The following is a 23,602-nucleotide window of genomic DNA, read 5'->3' on the forward strand; positions in this document are numbered from 1 at the left end:
ACTCCCATGTATCCCATCTTTTTCATTAAGTCAAAGCCTCTCCCATGTAGGTGGGAGGAGATGTCAATGTTTTTTTGACTGATGTCTTCCACTAGGTTTGGAGGTGTGCCACTTGCTTTGATAAAATGCGCATGATATGGTTTGGTGGAAGTGGGTTTTCCATGAGACCTCAGAGAAAGTGGGGGATCAAATAGGGAGACTGAGTACTCGCCTGCCTCTTTATGGTACAACTTACACTTTCTATCAAATTCCTTCATCAGTTTATCCATTTCTCCATAATGTAGTTGTTTATGATCTTTTGATGATGGTGGTGGTGGAGGAGTGGAAGGACTTGAACAAACCACTTTCTCTTTACCCTTAGTTGATATTGATAAGTGGCTGCTTGTTTGGTTAGTGGAGTGTGAAGTGCTTGCTACTATGGATTGACTGCTAGCATTTGTCAGTGTATCAGCTTCTTCTCTGTTATGAGGGACAAGTGAGTTACAATACTAGGCAAAGTGTTGATCTCTAGGTATGGTTATCTCTTGACCCATGTATAGAAATTTGAGGCATCGGTGGTAGGTGGAGGGAACAACTTGCATGTCATGGATCCATGGTCTTCTCAGGAGAATGTTATAAGTTAATTGTAGGTCTAAAACTTGACAGACAGTTTCTTTCACAATTGGTCCTACTTTGATTGGTAATATGTCCATGCCTTTGGAGGATCTTTCTTCATCATCATAAGCCTTGATGGTAATTTTTTTTCTTGGGTCAACTGCATCCTTTGCATACCCAAGGGCTTTCACTAAACTGAGAGTGCAAATATTGAGACCAACCCCACCATTGACCAATGCTCTCTTAAGTTGGTTCCTATGGATGAATACTTCTATGTGCAAAGGAGAATTTTGAGGCTAAATGATAGACATGTCATCTTGAGCAAAAAAAGACATGCAATGAGGAGCAACTAAATTGCTAACCATGTTTTAGAATCTACTCACATCTAGGTCATTTGGCACTAAAGCTTTGGTGAGTATCTCTTTATGCTCCAGGGAGATTTGCAATAATTCAAAAATGGAGATGTGGGCTAGAGTCTTGAGTAATTGGTTAACCAGGTTATACTTGGGCATGTAGGAAATTGGCCCTGCTCAGTCAGGATTTGTCATTGGTCCTAGTAGGATAATTTTGGAGGCTTGGCCTCGGGTGATGGCATTTGAGGACTTTTTAAAATTTTTATCTTTAATTATGATGACATTTATGGTGTCATCAAATTTAGAAATCATGCCAATAGTATTATCGCAGTAGTGCACATAATTAACCTTGGTTTGCAGAGGTACATTTTGATTGGCCTTGGAAGACTCTCCCTTCTCATGACTCCTGAAGGGGTTCTTGAAGGCTGTATGGTCTTCATTATTACTAAAATTGTTTACTTCAATGGTTCCATCATTTATCAATTTTTGAATGATCCCCTTGAGGGTGAAAAAATTATTTTTCAAATGCCCTCGATTGCGATGATAGGCACAAATGTGTTTGTCATTCCACCATTTCGGTTTGACTTGGGGTTCATATGGTTTAGCCTTCGATAACACAATGAGGTCATCGGCCAAGGGTGTTTGTAAAGAACTCTCATAGGACATCCCTATAGGTGTATACTCCTTAGGTATATCAAAAGATTGATATCTTCATGGTGGAGGAGCTTGATTGTAAGCCACTTGTTGGTTAGACATAGAGGGAGTCTTTGTGTTATGTTGGTAAAATGGGCAGGCATTATTTTGTTGAGGTGCGACACTGGGACCTAGTTTATTTAAAGGGGGTTGAGTTTGAGTTTTGACATGATTGGTTTCAACTAGCCCATCATTTATGATGTTTTTATTATTTTTTCTCCACCACAATTTTTGTTTATTAGTGGACCGATTAGAGGAATTGTGCATTTGTGTGGAATTGTTGGAGAAACCTTTACTGTCTTTAGATAATTTAATTATGTCATTGTTTACCAAGGTTTATTCCACTTTAGCCCCATTTTCTAAAGTGGTTTAAAAATCTTTAGACCCTTGGAGTTGGAGCCAATAATTCATCGATTTTGAGAGGCTGTTGATGAAGAAATTTGTCTTCTCCTTATTCGGTATGTCTTTATGATATTTAGCAAACATGTGCCCCCACCATTGTAGGAAGGTCTTACATGATTCATTTGGGAGTTGTTTTGTGTTACATAGATCAATCATTGTAACCTCTCCTTCAATGTTTTAAGAATATTGGGTGATAAAAATAGAGGCCAATTGATTGAAGCTTTTCATATTGGAGGGTAGTTTGGAGAACCATTCCATGGCTTGTCCCCCGAGGCTCCTAGGAAATAAACGCATTAAGTATGCTGTGTCATGGATAAACTCCATGCTTAGCCTATAGAATTGCCTCAGGTGATCTTGTGGATCCATCGTGCTAAATATTTGTCATACTTTGGTATCTACACATTTGGAGGAAAAGGTGTGAAGGTAATGTTTTTATTGAATTGTAGGAGACACACCTTTTCGAGGTTAAACTCTACGAGTTGTGTTTTTCCTCTTTTCATCTTTTCCATTTCTAGTTGTAAGTCTTGCAATTTTTGTGTGACTATGTCTAAAGGTGACTCTTCTTCATCTTGTTCTAGATTGGTCACATCAAAATCATATTGTAATTTTGCACCTTGTTGTGCTAATGTGAGTATGTATTATTCTTTGTGTTTTTCCAGTATCTTGTCCATGATATCGACAAGTTTGAGATTTTGTTAAAAACCTTTGATTTTAGTTTCGATACTTCTGTCATCCCATTCATTAGATGAACCCATTGTGACTAAGGATTCTAAATTTTGATCAAACAAGGGTGACTCATGAGTAATCGTGTTTGGCGAGCAATCTATTGCTATAGTAGATTTGACGAGGTTTAGAGGTTCTATTTGTTTGGTGGTTCTACTTGCTATCCTAGTGCTCACTCATATGGGTGACCGTTTCGGTTTTATTGGGATACCTATTTTGCATGGCGGCATGAAAGGTGAATTGGATTCTTTTATTTTTTAGGCATTCTTCAAAAAGTGAAGGTTTTTGTTGGCCATGATTTGTTTGTAACAACAAGCTAGATTGGACAAGGTGTTTTTCGATGTTGATAAGATAAGGTTCACTTTCGCAAAGTAAAATAAAGGGATGGATATGTGTCTTTGAATGTCTCTAGCTTGATGTGAAAAGTGAGGTAATGGTAACTATTGGGTTGATGATGATGTAGCTTTGCTTATTTCAAAAGATATCTTCGATCAGACACAAAATTTCCTAGATTCTATAAAATACCGACAAGGAAAAGGGTATCCAAATTTATCATTTGTTCATAATTATTGTGCATGTAGATAGGGTCTATTTTATGTTTTTTCTTAGATGCATCACAAGAATGGTCAAATGCACTATTTTAGTGATCAAATGCGCTATTTCATTGCTTAGATGTGTCGCAAGAATGGTCAGATGCATTGTTTGAATGCTCAAATGTGTTGTTCTACAGGTATATGCGTCATGATAGAGATCAAAAGCTTTACATGAATTTTCAAAAATTGTTGTTTTATACAGTGTAAGTTCAACAATGTCTTGGTTTTGAACTTGGTTTCTTGATACCAATTTGAAGTTCTTCTTTTTGGAAGGATTATGATCCACACTAGTGTTTGTTATTAAGTTTTAAAGCACTTCCAAGCATAATAGCAGTAGAACCAATGCAAGATGTAAAAACCACACACACCTAGAAAATGGAAGAAAATGGCTTCCTGACAAGGTTATCTAAAGGTTGGTGACTAGTGGGTCTTAGTGTTCCAACTATGTTCAGATTTACCTCTCCTATGACAGAGAGCTTCCCACCAATGCCAGGGAGGTTTGGCACAATCCTTTGTGGGACTACTAGAGGAAGGCTATGTTTTGAATACATGTGACTTACATTCGATTAGGAATACAAGATTGGGGGGCAATCCCTCTCACTAGCCTTGCAGGAAACTTAAGAGGTAGCCCTTCTATGGCTAGATAATCCTACATAGTGAAAAGAAAGAAATGGAAGTTACAAACAAATCTGAGAATTTGATCACTCGAAAAGAGTGAGAGCATATCCCTACTATTTTGGTTCCCCAAACACGGTAGACACAAAGGATTAATTACCAGCCTTATACTACTAAAGATAGAGGGGCTCCTAATTAGACTATGTGAGGGATATTTTCCTCATTCAACTGTAACTGATCTTTATAGAAGGTCGAGCATTCTGATCAACTCAAAAGAGTTGACAGCATAGGCCTACTTCTTTATTAGCTTAGCGAGATTGAAAGTTCTTATTAAACTATGTTTGAAAAAATGAGAAATGCCACACTTTTAATTGATAAGAGCCATGGTCCACCTACCTAATTCAAGGCTAGTAAGGGCTAGCCACATTTATGAAGGTCTTCATTCCTCTTGCATTATTAAATCCTTGTACACTTGGGAAAGATTCTAGAATACTTTTTCTTGCTAGTATGAGGCTTTCCAAATGTTGTAGAGCCTGCATTTGATCGGATCTACATAAGAAAATAGCAAGAAACACAGATCTATACTAGAAATGAAAGATCAGACCAAAAAAAAACTTAAAAATAGAGAGGCTTTTTATTAAGCCCCATAGTGGGTGAAAATTTGTACACGGTGTAAACACGTATTCATAAAACCTTAGTGTAAAATGTAAATGGACTGACGATGAACTAAACTAAACCCAAGATATCATCATTAGAATGTAATCTCTACGAGTGTCTCATGTTTCCCTAACTACAACTACTAAAATAGCTCTCAAACTAGCATCTTAGTGACAGTTCTAGAATGAGAAAATCCTTAAAATGCATGATCTATGATGAATACATGCAAGATCTATGATTGAAATAGAGATTATATGCTATCAAAATGAATATGCAATGAACTAAAAAGTGATAAATGATGCTAAATAATGCTAAATAATGCTTAAAATACTATGAAAATCCTACAATGAGAATGCTAAAATGATTAATCAAAATATAACTATAGTGCAAATGCCTAAGACTTGGACCCTTTTGCTCTTGAATTCTCCTTCTATTTATAAGATTTTAGAAGGGGTTGGGGTAAGAATTTTGGTTTTACCTTTTCACTTGGTGGGTAGAAATGAAATTGAAATTGTCTCATGAGAGACAAGAAAAGGAGCCCAAAAGTCCTGATTGGAGGCTCAATGTGATTTTCATGTCAACAAAAATGTCTAAAGAGAGACAAGAGAAGGATCTCAAAAGTCATGATTTGTGGCTAAATATGGATTTATTTCAGTGAAAATGTCTCATGAGAGACAAGAGAAGGAACCCAAAATTCATGTTTTGTGGCTAACTATGACTTTTATTTTCAACAAAAATGTCTCATGAGAGACAAAAGGAGGAGCCCAAAAAGTCATGTTTTGTGGCTAAATATGACTTTTATTTTCAACAAAAATGTCTCATGAGAGACAAAAAGAGGAGCCCCAAAAGTCATGATTTATGACTAAATTTGGATTTCTTTTAATTCTTTATATAAAAAGAGGATTTTCATTTTGTGAGAATAAATGGATTTATTGATTTAATAAAAGTTCAATTTATTCTCAAAAGTTTTTCTTTTCCCTCTCCTTTTTTTAAATTTCATTTTATGATTTTGAATTGTTTTTCTCCTCTTTTCAAGTTGATTTAGGTCTTATTAATTTGATAGATGATTAATGACCTAATGTAATCTTTTGATTCAAAAGTTTGTTGTGTCTCTTCTGATTTTCTCTTTAATTTTCTCTGATTGATTGAAATTGCGTGATTTAGGTCTTTGCCAATTTTTGGGTGTCTTAATTAATATTACTAAAATAGAAGTCATATTAATATTTCAGAAATTGAAATTAATATAAATATAATAATATAATAATATATATTCATGTTATTAATTAAATCTTTTACAATTTAAGATTATTTAAATTAATAACATGATAATATTGCATGACATTTTATATATACAAAAATATTGGATATTTAAATACTTATTGTTTTAAATAAGTATATTAGACCCAAATTAAACAAGAGAAATTGTTGGAATTAAATCATGGGGATGAAAATTATGTGTTCTCTAATATTTTATTTATAGTCTTGTGATGTTTATCTTCTTGATAGTTTTTCTCCATGGATTGTTTAGTTGGCCAAATTAGGATGTGAACTAGAGATGATTTTTGAGATTTCTTTTATGATTATTTGACTAGATGTCATGACAAACTTTATGACTTCAATTGAGATTTATTTTTTATGAGCTTTATGCTTTTGAACATTTATGAGAACTTGGGCTTCAAGAACAAATGTTATTTTTTGGGTTTCCTTATTAAGGAACCAAATTCGATCAATATTACTCTTGTGGTATGGGACATTATTGTGGTTTGTGATTTTTGGGAAGGTAGTTTAGGTGCATGTCTATAAGAGTGGCTTGCTATGGAGGTCGGAGCCCAAAGTGGCTGCTAGGTTAACTCATTGCAAGTTGTGTAACAAGTGATAATATAGTAATTAAAATATCTTGCCTAGCCCTTTTCCTTAAGATACATTAAAAAGATAAGTTAGAGATTTTTCCTTGTCCATGTCTTGAGTTCTTGTATAGAATAAGGATGAGATGGAGATAATATCTTGAGAGGTATGACTAGTTTCCTCATCATCATGATAGGGTATTCTAGTTCCACATAGAGTCACTAAGGGGCTCAGGTCCTCAGAAACTCCCAGGGTAACCTTAAAGTTGGCTCATGTGATGACACCCCATAGTATGTAGCCTAAGTCTCCTTCATGGTTTTTTTTTAATATTTCCCTCTAGTGGTGTAAGTGTTGGATATTACTTTTTATAGTGTGTTTATTGTGAGTTGTCACTTATTGATTAGATGTCATTTTTTGTTGGCAATTGGCTTTTATTAATGAATGATTAGTTATTCATTAATGGTGTTTTTATTATTGGAGTTAGTGATTGGTAGTTTACTTTTATTGATGACAATTGTTATCTATTGGTCATTCTACTTGTGATAGTTGACATTGATTTTGATGTGATTTTATATTTTTGGTCTTTGTATTTATATGTTGACTTGGTTTGTGGTGTTGGTATTGGATGAGTGTCCTTTTGATTTTGATTATCTCTTCTACTTGAGTAGTTTGTGTTACCCTTGAGGTATATTTTGGCTATTAGGATTCCTTGCCTAAGATTATTTTATGATTTGATTATCTATGTGTGGATCCTACATTATCTATCCTACTCAATGGGAGTGGAAGCCTGATTAGATGACCATGCGATAAGAAGGTAGTGTATTCTTACCATTTGGGGCCCCCTTAGATTGAAAAAAGTTGGATGCTCCTTGATATAGTGGTACCATTATCATTCTTCCTCTTATCTTGAAGATTTCTATTCATTTGATTTATCTATGTATCATGTGTTTTGAGATCCAATGAGATATTGTATTGTATATTGATGTACTTGTATCTATTTTCACATACCTTGTGACATGTGCAATGGATGACATTCATTAGAAGTGCTTTCATATTATTAGTTGTACTTATGCATTTTCTTATATGACTATGTATGTGTTTATTCATTTTATGATTATGGACATTGTAATTGAGATTTAAACTTATTAATAAAACTTTATTAAATGTGACTCAATGTGAAAGAACTCATGAGGAGTTGAAACTGTATTTGTAATTGATTACATGTTCTTTATGTGTATGTATATATTGCTTCCACATCATTGTTACTTTGATGTTGTTTAAACTTTCAAAAAAAATAGTTTAGTAAACTTTGTTATGTATTAGGTTTATTTCTTTTGGGTTCCCAAGTAGGGCATTACACATTACAACAGTACATGTCTATAATGTATACAATTAGAATCTTAATTCAAATATTTCATCAATGACATTGAAAAATTTTGTATGATACAATCTATGTTAAATCTTGACATGAGTGACTTGCTATTGTTTGAACAATGTAAAACTAACTTACATCCATTGCATACAAAGTCTTATTGCAATCATAATCTTAATTCAAATATTTCATCAATGGCATTCATAATTACATGAGATGGTCTATGTTGAATCTTGATGTGTGTGACTTATTATGGTTTGAACAAGCTTATTTGTATTAGATAGAAAACTTCACTTCAAATAAGATGGTGCCCTAGTAAATTAGCACCAAATTCACCTTATAATACAAGAAATATAAAAGATAAATAAGTTAAAAGAAAATAATGCAAGAATATAGAAAATAGACAATTCACATAGTTTATAAATAGTTGTAGGTGAATTAAAAGTCATCTTCAACATTCTTATTTACAAAATTTATTGTGTATGAATACAATGTGAGATTAATTAGATTATTCATTGATAATGAGTACGTAGAATGCTAGAATAGAAAAAATATAAGCCTTCTATTTTGTGCACCATTACAATATAACTATAAAAAAGAAAATAATTTAGAAAGTTAATAAATATATTATCAAATCATTTACTATTTATTATTGAAAATAAAGATATCATTTATTTACAAGGTCCTTGTGGATAGTTTATAGAGTATAAAAATAGTGATGCAGATAAAGGAAGAGAGGAAGAGAGAAGGTTAAAAATTTATATAAATTTCAATATTTAGGTAGGGATATTCCAAATCAATAAATATAAAAGACAAAAGGCGTTTGGAAGAACTATTTATATAATCATTCTATATTCATAACAAAATATTTGAATTGTTGGTATTTACTTTTTAAAAAATTTACTACCACAATTTCAAATGTAAAAATTGTTAAATTTTTATTTTAATTTCTTTAATTTTTAAGAATGTAATAGCATAATTCTTAAAGTTTTTATAATTTTCTTAAATAACCTTTAATAAATAAATAATTATAAATAAAATAAAGTATAATATATTTATATGAAATTATTATCATTAAATATTTATATAAACATTCTAGTTCACAATCAATAATTGAAAAAGTAAAACATAAAATTAACATAATAATATAAAATACCAAAATTAAAATAAAACTATATTGAAAAATATTAAGATTTATGTTTTATTTCTTATATAAAGAAAATAGTCAACATGTCATTTCATTGATATAATTACTATTTGATCTTTATGTTTAAAATAGTTCTAAAAATGATTTTCAATGGTAAAAGAAGGTTTCTAGAAAAGATGACATAAGCTATAATTAATGTATTAAAAGTAGTGTACAAAATATCCTTTTCTTTAATGAAGAAAATTGATTTTACTCCTTACTATTATTACTCTAAGCAATCAAACAAGAGATAAATCATTTTGTTTAAATCATTTAAGTAGATGGAAAATTTAAAACTATAGTTTATATAAATATTCTAGTTCACAATCAATAATTGAAAAAGTAAAATAGAAAATTAACATAATAATATAAAATACTAAAAATAAAATAAAACTATATTGGAAAATATTAAGATTTAAGTTTTATTTCTTATATAAAGAAAATAGTCAACATGTCATGTCATTGTTACAATTACTATTTGATCTTTATGTCTAAATAGTTCTAAAAATGATTTTCCATGGTAAAAGAAGATTTCTAGAAAAGATGACATAAGGTATAATTAATGTAATAAAAGTAGAGTGTACAAAATATCTTAATTTTTATGAAGAAAATTAATTTACTCCTTACTATTATTGCTCTAGGCCAATTAGAGAAGAGATAAATTATTTTGTTTAAATCATTTAAATGGAAGGAAAATTAAACTATATTTATAGACATATGTTTTTAAAATTATTGACTTTGATTGCCTATTTAAAAGTTACTATTGCATCTTTTAGGATAAGCAATTGGTTTCTAATTTCTTACATTGCAAACATGCTAAAAAAAAAAAAATTATTGTACTACAGGCTCCAAGACACAAAGAATAAGCAATTTAAATTGTGGATATTTTTTCTGTATGTGGAATTTAGTTATAACATGCTTATGCTTTTGTTAGGGTTTTGGTTGGTATTTTTTAACCTTGCACAAGATCTCAATGATCCATTTGTTCACAACACATTACAAGACATTTATAACCGAACTAATATTGTAGAAATTTTATTTATTATCTCAAGACTTGTCATGGAAAAACCAATAATGCAAAAAATGTGTTGCCTTATAATGTATGAATGATTTTTTTAGTGAAATTGAATAACATTTCTTGAGGGCTTATGAAGACCCTTTCTAGTCGCAAAACTCTTGAAGTTAAAGAATTCTATTTTGTTCTCAAATTCTTATACACTTTTGAGTTTTCTATAATAGAGTTTAGATTTATCCATTTTTTAAATTAAATCGTGTAATTGGACATTTATAATGCTCTAAATTTCTTCTCTGCATATATGTATAGATTATAGTAGCTTATTTTAAGAAACCACAATTAATTGCAATGAATTTCAAAGTAGACTAAAAGTATGACCCATTTTTCCTGTTTTATAATTTAAAAAATCAATATTTTTGGTATTTAGTTATTCTACAAAAGCATTCTAACACCAAATTCATTAAAATATGAAAAGTAAACCAGTATTATGGTGAGCATGCTATACAATATCATTTATTATCTAGTCCTCTTAACCAATTTAGAGCTTGTTGTAACTTTTTTGTCAAGGCATTGATGTTAAAATTCTAATGACATAAAGAAATAATTTTGCACTTGGTAAGTGCTATAACTTATCTAGTCACATTCAGCTACAAACATTAATACAAAATGTAATTGTCTATGTGTCTCCACTGTCTTTTGTTCTTAAATTCTACGTACAATTACAATTCATTTTAATATGGTTTAAAGATAGTTCAACCTCTAAAAGATCAAATGATATAAAGAATGTTGTTCTACTGCATTATGCATTCCTTGTAGATAGTTTATAGAGTATAAAAATAGGGATGTAGATAGAGGAAAAGAGAAGATTAAAAAATTATATAAAATTCAATATTTAAGAAGAGATATTCCAAATAAATAAATATAAAAGACAAAAGACATCTAGAAGAACTATTTATATAATCATTCTATATTCATAACAAAATATTTGAATTGTTGGTCCTTATATTGTTGAAAATTTACTACTATAATTTCAAATGTAAAAATTGCTAAATTTTTATTTTTATTTCTTTTATTTTTTAAAATTAGAAAGTGTAATTCCTAATTTTTTTTAATGTTCTTAAGTAAAATTTAATAGATAAATAATTATTAATAGAATAAAATCTAATATATTTATATTAAATTATTGTCATTAAATATTTATATAAATATTCTAGTTCACAATCAATAATTGAAAAAGTAAAATAGAAATTAACATAATAATATGAAATACTAAAAATAAAATAAAACTATATTTAAAAATATTTTTTATTTCTTATATAAAGAAAATAGTCAACATGTCATGTCATTGATATAATTAATATTTGATCTTTATGTTTAAAATAGTTCTAAAAATGATTTTCCATGATAAAAGAAGATTTCTAGAAAAAATGACATAAGCTATAATTAATGCATTAAAAGTAGTGTAAAAAATATCTTAATATTTTAAGGAGAAAATACATTTTACTCCTTACTATTATTGCTCTAAGCCAATCAAAGAAGAGGTAAATTATTTGTTTAAATCATTTAAATAGATGGAAAATTTAAAACTATAGTTTATATGATATTCTAGTCCACAATCAATAATTGAAAAAGTAAAATAGAAAATTAACATAATAATATAAAATACTAAAAATAAAATAAATCTATATTGAAAAATATTAAGATTTAAGTTTTATCTCTTATATAAAGAAAATAGTCAACATGTCAAGTCATTGATATAATTACTATTTGATCTTTATGTTTAAAATAGTTCTAAAAATGATTTTCCTTGGTAAAAGAAGATTTCTAGAAAAGATGACATAAGCTATAATTAATGCATTAAAAGTAGAGTGTACAAAATATCTTAATTTTTTATGAAGATAATTAATTTTACTCCTTAATATTTTTGCTCTAGGCCAATTAGAGAAGACATAAATTATTCTTTTAAAAATCATTTAAATAGATGGAAAATTTAAAATTATAGTTTATACACATGTTTTAAAAATTCTTGACTTTGATTGGCTATTTAAAAGTTACTATTGCATCTAATGAATGCAATAGTATCCTGCCCATGACAAGAACTAATAATAACACAATCACAACAAACATGTGTTCCATCAGATCAAATGGAAAATCAAATTTTTATGTTGTAGGGGTAATTTATTTGAGATGAATGACCTTCACATTTGAGATAAATGGCTACCTAGTTTTATAGTGCAAAATTAATAGTATCTAATATTGTTATATACTAGCAATAGCACCTTGGTGTGCAATAGGTATGCTGAAGATATATTAAAGACTAATTATGAAAAATATACAAAGGAAAGAGGGATAGATAGAGGAAAATAACATTATTCATTGCAAATAACTCTAGATCTCTCTTTCTAGTTACTTATATAAATCTATCTTCCTCTCTATAACTATTTACCACTGTCTACCTCTTTCTTTCCCTCCATCTCTAACTACATCTTTCTATCTTTATCTTTTGTTATGGTTTTTTTATCCATCTCTATAATATATTTATGTCATTCCCTCCCTCCTCTCTCATCCACTCCATCTCCATTGCACTCCTCTCTATATTTATTTAAATTAATATATTTGTTTATATATGTCTATATGTTTATATATCTATGTATAAAGTTCTTATTATTTATTTATGAGATACTAATGATCCAATGGAAACATTAATAACAAAATTCATTGCTACTGATTTAGTATTGACCTTTTACATATAAATGAAGTTAATTTATATTTACATTTAAAATCTAACAAATCATAAAGAATCAATATTAACGCTTAGGATGGAAAACAATGGTACTCTAAGTCTATTGATTTGTTTACAAGAATGAAAAACAATGACTTTTTAATAATTCTTATATATATTTTATTTTATTTTATGTAGTTAATAGTTTTTATTTCTTATCATTATATTTATTTTTTAACTTGTAATAGTGGATATTTTCTTCATAATATTTTTTTAAAAATGAAATTATATTAAAAAAAATATCATCCACTTCTTTTAATTTAAGAAAAAAAAAAAAAACAAACTCTAATGATGACGAATAATATCTATGTAATTTAATTTTTTGAAATTATAATTGTATATAATGTAGTTACTTTTCAAGTGAGATATTTATAAAGTATATTATAATAAAACCTTCAGAATCAAAATTCTTATTCATTTTAAGTTCCTTTGTCTAAATATGTATATATAGAGCTTATAATGAACAAACCATTTTTAAAGAGGTTGGCTTACAAATAGGATTAGTCATCAAGAGTAGGCCTTAGTGGTATACATAATAAAAAAAATGTTTTAGAGAAGGGCAACATTAGGACCTAAAATAGGAAAAACAAGTCAATTATCGCCCATATACCAATACTGCCAGATTAACCATTATTCTTACCCCTAGTTACCCCCCAAAAAAACCTAGTACTTGCACAAAAATATGCCAAAACAAATCACCATGATCATCAATTGCCATTTTTTTTTGTTAAAAATTAGCCTAAATGATTACTAGCTTGTTTCTCTTATTGTTGAACTAAAAACTTCAAACATTATAGATTTGGTTGTTTCATCCAACTCCCATTTTGGGAAACCTTTCCTATTGGTTCAATCAAGGGTATATGTTTCTCTTTAGGCATGAGCAACCATCAAATTCGTAATGTGATATTTTTATAGATTAAAAATATGAGAAACAAAAAATTTATTTCGAGTGCTTATAGATAATGGAAATTAATTACAAAGTGAAATGAAAATGTTAAATACTTCAGATGATATGTTGTGGAAATTTTGGAGCCACAGATTAATTCACACTTACGGAAAGCACGAACTAAATTTTGTGCTTTTTAACTATTCTGTAAATCTGCCTAGGAATTTTTCTCTTGTGTGCAATCAAATTTGGTGACAACATTTTTTTGTGGGTAATGTACAATTTTACACTTAACAATTTGTTTGGGCAAATCTTTTTTCCATGTGTGTAATCTGACCCAATCATTGATTGTTATCATCTAACTTTCACAATATACAATTTTGTATTCACCACCAAACCTGGCAGAATTAATAGAATCGACATATGGGGAGAAGTTTTGAGGCATTAGGGTATCATGTGGGGGAACAAGAAAACTGATGGCACATCATTATTGTGGATAGTACAACTTTAGGTGTGAGGAAGGAACAAAGCAAGCCAAATCTATCATGACTTTTACAACTCGGATGAGGAACTACCAATCAATTTTTAATGCACCTACCCTATCAGTCATTTTCTTTGTCATTGTTGAAGTGGTCTATAAGATACCCATATGTGCCATGGATCTGCACTCCATTGAATCTTGTGAAATTTTTGACAAATTATACAAGTACATGTCAGTGATTTTTATGTTTTGATGAGTAAAGAAGCGACTACAATTGAATGAATAGTATGTATTATATGGTCATCGAGGGTTTTTAAACATTTTCAACCCTTAGATGGACCTCATCAGCTTGTCAATCTAATGTAGGGAATGCTTTTGACATAATTATAACTAGCAATTTTAACTTAATAAGGTGCAATAGGTATGTCAAAGAGATATTTAAAGTTAATTGAGGAAATAAGGTAGGTATATTTTTTAATACAATATTATAATTGAAGTTGCAAACAAAAGTCTAATCCTAATAATAACATAAACCTACACCATTATCCAAACCCTAATCATAAGAAGAGCCTTAACTTTAAAAATATACCTAACCATATTCTTAAAATGTAAGTTGAATCCTTACCTTAACATTATCTTAATTAAAATTGTGGCCCTAACCATAACAACTCCTTACCTTAATCATAATTTATACTCTAAATCTTCTTGACAACCTTAACCTCAATCCTAGTTCTAACCCTACCATAAGACAAATACTTTAAACTCTAGTATGAAACACCATAATTCAAAATATAACCCTAACCATGGTATTAGCTACTAGTAAAAAATGGTTATTATGTTATAAGAATTTTGAACTTATAAAATCAATCCATCTATATATAAATAAATAAATTTTAGTTTTCATTTTATTGATTGAATATTTTAATTATTTTTATAATTTGAGAAATAAGTAAAATATAGAAATAGGTTTTAAATATAAAAATAATCTTTTCATATAAATAATTATAATCCTAGTAATGACATAAACCTAAACCATTGTCCTAACCCTAATCATAATAAGAACCCTAACTTTAACAATAAACCTAACCATATTCTTAAAATGTAAGTTGAATCCTTACCTTAACACTATCTTAATTAAAATTGTGACCCTAACAATAACAAGTCCTTACCTTAATCATAATTTATACTCTAAATCTTATTGACAACTTTAACCTCAAACGTAGTTCTAACCCTACTATATGACAAATACCAAACTCTAGTATGAAACATCATAATTCAAAATGTTACCTTAACCATGGTATTGGCTACTAGTATATACTGGTCGTTAGTTTATAAGAATTTTGAACTTATAAATATATATAACAATAGTTTGAAATAATAAACATAAAAATATTAAATAAATAAGAATATTGATATAATATAATGCATTGTCAAATAAATTTATCTATATATAAATAAATAAATTTTACTTTTCATTTTATTGATTGAATATTTTATTTATTTTCCTAATTAATTTTATACTTCGAGAAATAAGTAAAATATAGAAATACATTTAAATATAAAAACACTCTTTTCATACAAATAATGATAATAACCTTTTTTTCTTTAGAGACCGAGTTTTTTTCAAACAAATATAGAAATACTATAAAACATTTTTTCTAATTACTATATTTATTAAAGATTAAAATATGAAAAATAAAACTTAAAACATTAAATTTAAAATACTAATAATTCAAAATCCAAAATACACTGAAACATAAAATAATTATTTATTAAACATATTAAATATAAAATAATTTTTTTAAAAAAATTTAATCCAAATATGACAATATTATTGCACTAATCACATTGACTTTTAAACTCTAATTTAATGTCAGATTTATTAAAGTTGCAAATATAGCAAGACCAAATGAAAAATGTAATGAGTCATAACCGATGTCCCACGTTATAATAAAGTGAAAAATGAGCAACCAAATTGAGTGGACAAGATGAATTCAATCATCTTGCATGCATCAAAGACAATGTGGGCAAAGTTATCTTGGAAACTCTAGTATAGTATGCCTTTAGCATAATTATTTAAATAGTTTAACATTGTTATATTGTATAGTTATTTAAATAGATTATTCTAATTAATTTCTAAGAAATTTAAAATAGTGGAATGGTTGGAGAAAGGAAATTTTGTTTTTATATTAGTTTTTGAAAATTATTTAATTATTTATTTATATTAAAGTATTATAATAATAATTAATTGATTATTTATTTTAATCTTAAAATCTAAGTTTTTAAGTGTGATTTTTTATTCAAATTGTATTAAGAATTCATTGAGTTGTGAAATAATTAATGTTTTAAAATTTAGATTTAGAGATGTAGATGTCATTAATGTAATTTTTTTTAACGATATATTTAAGATTAATATTGTTATAATTTATAATTATTTAAATATATATTTTATTTTTTATCCGTAAGAGGCCTAAGCCAAGATTAATAATAATAATAATTTATTAAACATGAGTAGATTCAAACCTAAGACCTTTTCAATAAGAGGCTCACAGTTTACCATTCTATTGTAGGCTCTTGCCTTATTTAAATAGATTATTACAAGTACTCTATAATAAATTAAAAATAGTGGAATGATTAGAGAAATGAATAATATTTTTTTACATTAATGTCTAAATGCAATAGTTAAAAATTGTTTTAAACTAAATTATTTAGTCACATAAATTTAATTTTTTTTATTAAAATATTATAACAAGGATTGCTTGATTCATTATTTTATTTTTAAAATCTAAATTTAATTTGAACTGTGATATTTTATTCAAATTGTAGTAAGGAATTCATCAAAAATATTTATTTTTAAGCTATGAGATATTTGATGTTTTAAAATATATATTTACAAATGTAGATGTTGTTTTTTCTTTTTTGTTTTTTTTTCAAGTATTAGATAGTAGCCAATAAAGAGGGGAGCTGACCCCAAATAACAAAAAGGCTAAAGAATCAGTCGGAGCTTACCTCCCACTTATCTACCCAATGCCATCTTTAAACTTCAAAAAATAAAATATACATCCACAGTATAATTGACGGTACTACCAAGTTCATAGTTATTAGCATAAAAACAACACGCACAAAAATCATTAGAACCAAGGCTAGCTGCCCTCTTCCTACCTAGGCTTGTCCTCCTTCTTTTCCTCAGGCACATCCTTGCTTGCATCCTCCCCCTCCACCTTAACCAGTTTTTCCATAATGTTCTTTAGCCAGTCCTCCACTAGAAACCCATAGATGGATCGGGTTGCCTTGGTAGCTTTGGCCAGGTCGTTCTCCTCCTTATTGACCTGCAAGAATTATAAGGTTATGGCCATGGAGTGCATGACCTTGGTGGAAAACTCAACCAAATTTTTGAATTTCTTGTAGATACCAATTTGATTGTCAACCAAGTCCTTCATAGCTGACTGCTCCAATGTTTCCAATTTGGCCTTACTGTGGATGTGCTTCCCTTTCTTCCCAACATCTTCAATGGTTTCTTTACTAGGGGAAGTGATAGCCTGCCCCCCACAAATGTAGATGTTGTTAATATAATTAAAATTTCATAATCTATAAGATTCAAATTCTTTCATTTATTTGTAGCAAGAATTTGAACACAAAATTGTAATATGGAGAACCCTTTGGAAAGAAGGGCTCATATAACACAAAATTAAATCACCCAATCATATAATTTATAAAATATATAAAACTAATAAATAAATGATAAAACTCTAGAAATATTTCAATTATCTCAAAATAGTCATTTGTGATTAGTGACAACTAACTCTATAATAAGAAAAAGTGAATGCAATAGTACATTGCCTATGACAATTACAATAAGAGTGATAGCCAATAACATTACCTTTATTAAGCCAATAGGCTTAGTCCCTTGAGAATATTTTTGCTTGATTGTTCAGACAATTTGACATGTTTTACATCAAGATATGCAAAATAATATTTTTTTGGTTGTCCAATGTGGAAAGACATGGCATAGGGAAGTGAATAAAAGGTGCCAAGAAAAGTAGAAATATACATGCAAACATTGTGTTTGACAGGATTGCACACTTGCCTCATTGATAACCATATCCTCTATCAAAAAGCCCTTGTTTTCCACATAGATGGAATAACTCTATGTAATATTGGTTATCTGATTAAGTATAACATTCTTTATTTATTGATATAATGCAAGTTACAAAAAGTTGCAGCTAAAGACTACAAAAAGAATTAGTTAGAAGCAAGATAGACAACAAGACAAGTAGCTACTATATCAACACAAATAAAAATAATAATAAATACATAATCAAAGGGTTGTAAAAAGAGCAACATGTAACAACAAGAGCATTAAAAATTACAAAGATCAGAAGCTATAAAGAAAAAAGATCGGTCATGTTAAAGAACTCTCCAGTGATGTCCAATGTTGACCGTCTTTCTATTGTATAGTTGAGTAATTTGAGCTTTAATTCATTGAACTTGGAAATCCAATTGTAAGTCATTTTCAACATGAATCTATAGTTGAGAAAAAATATATATTAGACGATAAAAATGTTTGAGTAAAGCCTTAGAATTACAAATTCCTAATGAAGATCAATGTGATTATCAAAGACATTCAAACATCGTGTCCTTCATTTATGTTGTAATATAACTTGTCTTACACCATTAGCAATAATATTTGTATATAAACCAACCCAAAGAAGAGTCTCTTTCTAGCTTAATTTAGGGTTAAAATTTAGCAAGCAAATCATTGAAAATAGAATTCCATTATTTTTTTGCAAACTAGCATCCCCAAAAAATCTACCTCACGCTTTCTAGTTTACAACAAAATGGGCAATTGATCGGTTGAAGCATCATACATTTTAGTATGTCCACAATGGGAAGCTTGGAATGTAAAATCTTTCAAGCGAGTAGTTGGGAATCTGCATCAATTTTGGGCTTCCAAATTTGAGCTGAAAATTTGTTAGTGAACATATTAGTATTCTAAGAAAACACTTACAAATTGACCCTAAAATGCCCAGAGAAGAAGACTCAATCAGCACTAATAGTAGGGTCGCTTCGCAATTGAAAAGCATAAGCACCCTCTAAATTATTTAGGTACAGCTCCCTGTGCAAGATTTGCAATGAATTTACATAATACGGAGATAAATGCTTTTAACCAGAAAACACAAAAGACACACAAACATCCACTTGTAAACATGATGTAGATGCAAAGAAACTAAATAACTAGAAGGAAATAATAATAAATAACATTAAGCTCATTTACCCAATCATTACATTATAGAATAAATGCAGAAAGAAAGAGAATTTTTTCTTTCCAAATATACGAATAACTAAGGCACAAAGTCCAAATAGTAATCATGGAAATAATTATATGTGCCAAAACTGCATTTAGAGCCAACCAAGATAATTCAAAGATTGATATTAATTAGAAAGATAAAATGCAAACTCAAAGTTTTGATATACTAAAACTTTCTTCTTCTAAACACAATAAAACAAAGAAAAATTTGTTTCCTAACACACAACTTACTACTCTAAAAAATATCTCCCCTCCTGTACTGTAAAGTCTTAAAAAGATACAATCCCCCTTTCCCTGTCTTTTATGTTATCTATGGCTCTCTTCCTGCAGCACAAAGTCTGATCTTCCAAAGATAAAAATTGGAACCCCCTCCTTTAGTCTGCTCTTCCAAAGATAAAAACTTGAACCCCCTCCTTTACTTTCTCTGACATATTTATCATATTTCCTTTCGTAATCCTCTTTAGTTTTAATAACTGACTTCTTAACTAATTCTCTTAACTGCTCAATTTTGCGAAAGTTGTGAAGGGCTCTTTGACTTCTAATGTTTGAAAACATTAAGAATCATGACTTTAACATTTTAGAGTATAATAACCAGCAAGTATCTATATAAGATAGTTATTAGTTCCTGCTCCTCCACTTCTTTATTTGTTTCACTTTCCAACGTGTTGATTACATGTATCTATATTGCCAAGATATAATTTCTTGAGTCCCTGATTGCGTTTTTTCTTGTTATCCATTGACCTCTCACTAGGAGCATGTTGTCATTTCGCAGATTGATTTACCATGGCTACAGGGAATGAGCCGCCATGTGAAGCCAATATTAATCATTCACGTGGACTTTATAAAGAATTCTGATTTGATTATTTCTCAGCAAAAATGTCAGAACCGTAGGCCACGGTGATGATGTCTCAGACTTTTCCTTCACTGCTTCTAATCATTTTATAAATCTAAAATAGTTAGATGGCCATGTAATGATTTAATCAACATGATTTTACGGGCCATGCGTGCTCTCTGCTCCTAGCATCACAGAGTTGGATTGGGGGATCATCGACCCTTGAATATTGTCAGGTTCATGATGTCAAGATTTGATGAAGGTGTGAATAGCTTCGTTGATACTCAAGAACTATTTGAGTCCGAACAATAGTGCACCTAATTACATCAGTCGTTGTCGAGACATTCCATCTTTATAATTGATATCTAATATTGAGAATTATGAATCCCCGTTCCTTTATTAAGCTATAAACCATCGAACATGCTCGGGAAGGTATGTTTCCAAACTACTCACTTGCATCCAATGTAGAGGGTCGTGTCAATGAGTATGTGGTAGACAAACTTTTAACTGCATGACTGCGTTCAGAAACACGGCGCTATGGGGATCTTCTTTGCATCTCCATTCATATTTGACACTCTATTGAGCAGTTTGGAGATGTCCCTTGTGACTCCACGATCAACTCCAGTGGTGAGGGTTTCTTCTGTTTATTAATATTTTGTCAAACAGATTTTGATCTTCATATTGGAGTTGACTGGTTAAACATCACACACTAAGCTTCATTCTAACACTTAAAAGTGTTAAATAGTCAAAGTTGACTTATTTTTTCCAAGCTTAATTCTCTCCTTAGTATGTGATGTTTAAGGGTGGTTGTGTTGGAGTATCTTTTTCATGATGCCCTTCTTCCTTTTACAATGTCTGTCTACAATCAACTTTGACATATATTTCTACAAGCCATGATTATATTGAGATTTAGTCAAATGGTTCACATGCTTCCTTGATACCTCCATAATGACCATGAAGTGTTGCATTATGCAAAGATGGTTCCCTCAAGTTTTCCATGGGGTCATGTTTAAAATTTTCATTGGGTGTTTGATTCATTATTATTAAGATCTGAAGTTGACCATGAATGAGGTAGTGGGTTCTTATGTTGGTACCAAACTCACCTTGCAATTTGATCGAATAGGGTTGGAAGCTCGATGAAAGTCCATAGTCTAATGTCAACATGAAATTTTTTGTATCATGTAGTGACAAATGTGCATATAATGACTTGATATAAACTCATTTTAAATGAGAACATGTCATTGGTTTCATCTCTATTAGCATTGTCTCAAGCAACTTGTGTCCTTTGACTATGCTTCCATATGAATGAATCACCGATAATGAGAATGAATTGACTCATCATTTTCTTGATTATGTTCTAAAATTCTTATGTTGGGACAACTAATAGCCTTCTGAATACTTACATTCACTAATATTAACATTTGACACGATCTTGATGATGCTAGAACTTTCTTTGAATAATCTATATAACATTTGAGTCTTGGTTGAAGACTTCCACATACCACCTATCATTTCTCTTTTCTTCGATTGAAGGTATTTGGTGATTGTTACATCATCAATTATGTGCTCATTTCATATTTAAAATTCCATGGCTTTGTAGCTTGAACTCTCAAAGTCTCCATTCCTGACACTTGTCACTATTCTTTTTAAGAGGATATATAAGTCCAAATACCTACCATGACCACTTGATTAATAGTTGACTTTCAATACCACAAAACTTAGGCTATTAACATATGATCCCACTTTGAGGTATGATTTTTATTATTCTTTCAAAATGGCTTGACATGAGCTATTTTGAACCAAAGATTTGTCATTGAATTAAGTTTGAACTAAGATCTTTGAATCACTGAACTTCTATACTAAACTTCAAAACTTACACTTGTTGAACCTTTGAACCAAGACGAACTAGAATAAACCATTTGAACCTACTTTAGCAAATTGAAACACTTTGAAACACCTCAAACTAAGTTCAAAGAGATTCAAGGCCCTAAACTAAAAATTTAATTATTGGGGTTTATATGGGTACCAACACAATTTTAGACAAAGCACTTCATTCAATCTACATTTCCATTTAGAATTCAATCTATGTTTCACATAAAACTAAGGGAGCAAATTTAAGTAAACCTTCTTTAAAAGGAAACAAAAAAATAGATATTCAGACATCCATTCCCAATCCTTGAAAAAGGTACACAGTATTGGAGTACATAATTTCATAGGCAAATCCAAAGGAACTAGAGATCGAACAAAAATAAGAAACACTTTATAATTGTTACTCAAACTGAATTTGGCTTTGACAATATGCCATGATAACCAATCCATTGTGTAACATTTTTCACCCTCAATTATTCCAAGTGGTGACATATTCTATTGTTTTTCTTTCTATCCAAATATTTTGTCAATTTTCAAATGAGATATCCCTTCATGTTAATTTAAAATATGTATGTATTGACTGAAATTAAAACACTAATAAAAAAAAAACTTGTAGAAATACAATTTTATTTATTTACAAGATGATAAATATGATGGTTCAAATTGAAACATTTTTAGCCAGGAAATTGTCACCCTCTCATAGGCTGGTGTATTTTTAGAGTTTTAAACATTTTTGTTTTTTATATAGTTTTTACTTTTGATATTTCAATTTGGCAACACCTCTTATTTGATAAAATGTGTTCGATGAATAATGTGTTGATGGAAGAAGATTTAATGAATATTATTAAACATGTACGACTTTAATGATTTTTAAGAATCAAAGGAGTTTTTAATTTATTATGTATTCTAATGTATAAATATAATAAGTAGATATTAATTAATTTTAGTGTAATTATATGTTAGAATATTTGTGAATGATGTATCACAAATGAATTATGATATATATACATTTGCATTACTAATTATAAAAATGGATATTTAATTTTAATAAAATATGTAATTTAAATTGAATTGAATTCTTTTAAACTAATTGTAAATGTTTGTAGATCTTATTGAATTGACTAAAATTATTAATTTAAACAAAAAGAGTAATTTATCATAATACTTATTTAATATTTTATTTTAAATAATAATATATAAATTATTTTAAATACCATTCTTTGTAATTATGACTATATTTGGAGTAACAAGTGTTACTTAGTGGCGAATAGTTGTTGTTATTGTTTTGGAATGCAAAAATTTAATAGTAACTAACATTGTTATATTTTGAGAATGCCTTAGGACAAAAAACCTATCCCAAGCCCTATAAGTCCCTCCCATGTCTCTGACACCCTAA

Source organism: Cupressus sempervirens, chromosome 8 (assembly GCF_028749045.1).
Source record: "Cupressus sempervirens isolate cs-2001-9-10 chromosome 8, ASM2874904v1, whole genome shotgun sequence".
NCBI classification, from domain to species: Eukaryota; Viridiplantae; Streptophyta; class Pinopsida; order Cupressales; family Cupressaceae; genus Cupressus; species Cupressus sempervirens.